This window comes from Lactuca virosa, chromosome 9, assembly GCF_052849685.1.
Source record: "Lactuca virosa cultivar CGN04683 chromosome 9, Lactuca_virosa_CGN04683_v6, whole genome shotgun sequence".
Classification (NCBI taxonomy): domain Eukaryota; kingdom Viridiplantae; phylum Streptophyta; class Magnoliopsida; order Asterales; family Asteraceae; genus Lactuca; species Lactuca virosa.
The window spans coordinates 142,142,294-142,148,589 of NC_136434.1; positions in this window are offsets into that span (position 1 = coordinate 142,142,294).

A 6,296-nucleotide genomic window follows, 5' to 3' on the forward strand; every position below is an offset into this window, starting at 1 on the left:
GTCGGGATCCTGAGGTAACTGAGGATCCTGAATATTTGAAGATCCTGGCCCTAACAAAGTGTTAATTACCTCTTTCACACAAGTAAGGTTTATACACCTCGCTTGGACGCATGATATCTAACTATGGGATGTTAATAAAGGGATCATTTTACACTTCAATGACTTGGCAACCCTCTTATTTCTGAACATAAGTTAAGATCCTGAAGTATGAACCTAAGGTTTATAACATTTGATGGGTTTTGAGCATTCTAACACTCTTATGGTGTACATGCAACCCTAGAAACCTTGGATCTATGTTTGACTAAGATACATGCAAATAATTATTTTTCCAAGGTTCTTATCCTAACTAGCATGGCATGGGATACTTGAATCAAATAAAACTAGTAGAATTACTTACCTTGTAGTAGTAGTTGATTGCTTGGAGTTTGAGAGCCTAGCACCAATAATGTGGATGCCTCAAATGGAAGTCACAAATCACCACAAACTTGGAAACTTGAGAGAATAGTCACAAACTTCTTGAAATCGGCCCTCTTAGTTTACACACATCAACTAGTGTTATTTCAAGAACCAAAGCCTCCTTTATATAGTGTGGTGGATTAGGGTTACATCCATGTAAACCCCAATACCCATGTCTTTTCATTTCCATGAGATCCATGGGTTAAAGCTCCATGGAGTATCCATGGACTTTCCATGCAAGCCTAGCCCATTCCAAATAAGCATTAGCCCACACTATATAAATACAAGAGCCCATATTTAATTAGTCATACTTTTGATCTCTAAATTAATTCTAAATTAATTATAGATCAACACTAATTAAATAATATGATTTTATATTAATATATTAGAACTTATAATATATTAATAAATCATAACTTATACTATTCTCAAAAGATTATCCGTAAATTGTTCTGGTGAAGTGCAACCCAAATGGACCATGCCGGGTCGGGTCAAGTACATACCAAATATAGTTATGGACTTAGACACTATCTCCAACAACATTTACATGTTATCTTAAGTTGGGATCTTCCTCAGAAAATTCCTAAGGTTTATTACATTTACATGTTATCTTAAGTTGGGATCTTCCCCAGGACATTCCTAAGGATCATAAAATTTACACGTTATCTTAAGTTGAGATCCTCCCCGGAAAAAAACATGAGGCTTATAACATTTTTATCATACGGCTTGGGATTTTTCCCGATAATTCACTAAAGATTGTAACATTAATATGTTATCTTAATTTGGGATTCTTCCCGAAAACATGCCATGACATTAGCTAAAGATGGGATACTCCCCAGAAAATAAACAAGATTCATAGCTTTATTATGCAAAGACTTTCCTCAAGCTAAAGCTAAGGATCCTTCCTGAAATTTGACGAGATAAAGACAGATGGAGATCCTTCCCAACAAGCTTCTAAAGCAAAGATCCTTTCACATGATAGCATCAACACACGATTGTATGCAGGAACTAAGTTCTTCAGGATCCTAGTGATCTAAGGATCCTAGTATCATAACAATTATGCAGGATGATCAAAAGAAAAATATGTAAAGGAAGCATAGTCATTGCATTCAAAAGGGGTTGCACACCAACCGACCAAAAGATTAATTTTTTTACATCCCAAATAAACAAAAATTTATTTAAACTAATCCTTACAGGCCTAGACCTTAGCCTGGTCATCATCGGTTGCGTCCTTCTTCTCCCCTCCTTCGGTCAGTTGTAGTACAGGATCCTGATTGGTGGCAATAGGCTTTCCAGTCAACTTGGCCGGTGCCTCACGCCAACCCTCCACGTCCCAGGAACCTGCATTCTCCAGATCCTCTACAAGACAGATCTTGGCCTCCAAAACAGCCACCACAGCAAAGACCTTCGCATCAGCGATTACCTCCTCCATCTGAAGCAGGTGCTCCTCCTCCTTTTCAGCCTTCTCCTTGCTAAGCAGCTCCACTCTCCTCAACATATCCTCGTTGGTCGCTTTCCGCATCCTTTCCTGTCCCTGAAGGGCTTGTTCGGCCCTCTCCGATCGGATCCTTAGATCAGCGTAAACATGATCAGATACCTGAAACAAAGACATGCGGGTCAGCAAAAAGTTAAGTAAAATATAAAACAAGGATAAAACTGACACTTACAGTTTGGGAGAAAGAGACCAACTTCTGGAGTGCATCCTCAACACTGAGGTCCTCCAAGGATAGACCTGCAGACTCAATAGTTTTCCTTTTCCGGGATCCCGGAGTCTTCACTGCCAAGTCAATGACTGATCTTTTACGAGGAAGAGAAGACGAGTTCTTCTCCTTCTTCACCGTTAGCTGATCTTTAGACATGGTTGTGTCAAGATCAGCAAGTGTGAAGCGAGCACTGGAGCGAGTGATCTTGGATCCTACGTATAACAGAAAAATGTTAGGATCCTTCATCATGAACAAAAACAATAAGGGATCCTTACCTGTCGGCATGAGGTCAGTAGCAGAAGAACTTTCTTGCAAAGTAGACTATTCAAATTGAAAGGATCTCTCGGCTTCAGGCAGGGCCAAGAACTTATCAATCATCTCTTCAAAATCCTCAGCAACAGGTACAAGCTCTTCAAATTTGAAAGCTGCAAAAATCAAACAAAATAAGAAGAAGTGAATTCCAGGATCCTTATATTAGTATAAAAGAATACTACCCTTCTTAACCCAAGCATCCGATAGGAGATCCCCACCAAGAACAGAGTCACGTCTCACAAAAAGGTATTTTTCTTTCCACGCTCCATCGTTGTGTTTTGTTTTCAGGACAAGAGAGGATCTGTGGGCTTTGACTTTGAGAAGAAAGCGATAATTCCCGAAGGTCGTAAGATCATACATATAGTCCAGTTAAGAAAGACCTATATCAATCCCTTTTGACTGATTCACTTGGCTGATCCAATATAGGATCCTCCAAATGATAGGCATGTCCTGATTGTATGAGATCCTAGTCACCTTAAAAAAATTAGATACGATTCCAGGAAAAGGGTATTTCAATCCCAAAGAAAAGGGATATTCAGGGAAACATATCCAGGTAGGAGAAATAAAGTCTGGTTATATAAGAGGATCGAAGGGCCTAAAAACGGCTTCAGGAGGGAAGGCTCCACTGAGTCTCAAAGACTCAATTTCATCATCACCAAAGGAACACGTCTCCTCATAGGAAAGGATTCCTTGGTCGACGAAGTCATCTTTGGGAAGAGCTAGGATGTTTTTACGAGAAACGGCCATTTTCCTACCTATGACAGAAGAAGTAAAAATATAGAAGAAAAAGAGAGAATTACCTTCTAATAAATCACCGATAATCGAAAGATAGTAGGGAAAAGTAAAGAAACTTGTGAAGCTAATCATCTCTATTTATACTAAAGGAATAGTTGATTTGACCGCTTATAACGGCTAGTAATTCACCCGTTAAAATTAGAATTATCCTAGCTGTTAAGAATTAAATTCAAAATTTACCTTTATCTCTATTTTCATTTATTTACTTTAAGTTATCCCTTCAATATTCTTGAAACTAACTCACTTATTTTTAGGAATAACTTGGGGGCAATTGTTAGGGCTAGGATCTCAGAACTACTACAAGATACTCAAGTCTAAGGATCCTCAAGAACCCAGGATCCTCGAACCTCAGGATTCCAAATATACTCCAGGATCCCGACTGATATTTTTTATATTTATAACGTCAATATATTCTTTTGTCTTTCTCTCATGTGCAGAAATAACTAGTCAAAGTCTCAACGAATAGTCACAACCATACAAAAGACTCGTAGGACCAAGTCATGCAATGGCTATAAGTTGATCTCGGAGGATCCTGGAATTTTCGGAGTTCTAGTTATTAGCCTTTGACTATATAAATCCCTTATACTCATCACACAACACACGATTTCTAGAAGTATACTAGCACTTGTACTCGTTCTTATTATATTTTCTCTGCAATCATTCATTTCAATCAATAAAATCATCAAGACAGGTGATCATTATCACCTCCCAAGGTTTTGTGTCGGAGATCCTAGCAAGGATCAACGGCTTTCCTTGTAAATCACTTGTGTAATCTTGTTCTAATTTAATTAATCACCTCACTAACAACACCACAACCTCTCACACACTTTGGTTGATTTCCACTTAGTCGATTTTTTACCAAAACAGCTATATATTCTTTTGTCTTTCTCACATGTGCATAAATAACCAGTCAAAGTCACACTTTCAACGAATAGTAATTACAACCATGCAAAATAAAATCATTACATTTTCTCTGTAATTATTCATTTCAATAATAAAATCATCAAGGCATGTGATCATTATCACCACCCAAGGTTTTATGTCGGAGAACCTAGCAATGATCAAGGGCTTTCCTTGTAAATCTCTTGTGTAACCTTGTTCTAGTTTCATTAATTACTTCACTTACAACACCACAGCTTCTCATACACTTTGGTTGATATCCCTTCAGTCGATTTTTGACCAGAACAATATCATCAATGCGTAAAGATGCCCACCGCATGGGGAACAGTGAAGATTGTAGGAGACCAACAAGAATCCAAAGAATACTACAATACTTCTATGAAATATTCAACAATACCACGACAAGCATAGCAATTAAAGCAGGGGGCACGAGATGTGCTGGAAGCAAGAGAACAATATATAAAAGAAGTGCCCCTGAACCTTGAGGATCCTAAAGCCAAAGTTCTCATAGGGTCCTCAATACCTGAACAAGTCAAACATGATCTTATAAAGTTCCTCAAAGCTAGAAGAAAGATGTTTGCAAGGAAGCATACGGACATGACAAGTATTGATAAAAGCATCATAACCCATAAACTTAACATTGATCCATCTATCGGACTGGTACACCAAAAAAGAAGGAAATTTGTACCGAAAAGAAACCAAGTCATACAAGAAGAATTAGCAAAACTTCTCAAAATGGGGATGATCAAGGAGGTGAAATTCCCAAGATGGCTAGCTAATATGGTCGTGGTACAAAAGAAAAACGGTAAATGGAGAGTGTGTGTAGACTGCACGGATATTAACAAGGCTTGTCCCAAGAATCCTTTCCCTCTACCACACATAGACTCCATGGTGGACGCAACATCGGGTCATGAATTACTAACATTCATGGATGCATCATCAGGATTTCAACAAATCCAGATGGAACCCTATGACCAAGAGGAAACGGCATTTATAACTCCAACAGGTATCTATTGTTATACTGACATGCCATATGTTCTTAAAAATGCAAGTGCAACATACCAAAGACTGGTCAACAAGATGTTCAAAGAGAAACTAGGGGACACCATGGAAGTATACATCGACGACACGGTGGTTAAGTCCAAAACGTTGAGCATCACCTCAAGGATCTTAAAGAAGCCATCGTGGATCAATATAACATGAAGTTGAATCCCTCCAAATGATACTTTGGGATGAGATCACGTATGTACCTATGATATATGGTAACCAAAAGAGGAATCGAAGCAAGCCCGGAACAAATCAAGGCCATCCTTGATCTAAGATGACCATCCTCGACAAAAGATATTCAGTGACTAACAGGAAGAGTGACAACCCTAAATAGGTTCATCTCAAGATCCTCATAAAGATGCAAGCCTTTCTACGACATTTTGAAGAAGAATAAAAAGATTTGAATGGACCCAGGAACATGAAGATGCTTTTCAGGAACTTAAAAGATATTTAAGTTCACCGCCCCTATTGGTACAACCATTAGACGGGGAACCACTCCTTCTCTACCTCTCAGTATCCTCAAAGGCGGTGAGTGCAGTATTAGCTAAGGATCTTAATGGTGACCAACATCTCATCTACTATGTAAGTAAAAGCTTCCTCGATCCTGAGACCAGGTACTCCCACCTTGAAAAACTTATAATTGCATTAGTAACAACTTCTACTAAGTTAATACATTATTTAGAAACACACCCTATAATTGTAAAAACTAACTATCCAATTAAGAATTTTATGAGAAAGCCAGAAATTTCAAGAAGAATGCAACTTGGGGATCACACTAAAATCGCCACATGGGGACATCCTACCCCAATCAATCAGTTGTGAATTCAATGAAACCAACAACGAATCAGAATACGGGGCGCTGATCATGGGACTACAATTAGCCACGGATCTTCAAATCAAAGATCTTCAGGTATTTGTCGAATATTTACTACTAACTAACCATTTTAATGGATCCTATGCAGTGAAAGGAGAATAGCTAGCCCTATATCTCCAAATCTTCAAAAATCTGGCCTCATAATTCGAAACATTTAGCCTAAGCCAGGTTCCTAGTGAAGACAATGTTGGAGCAGATGCTTTAGCCAA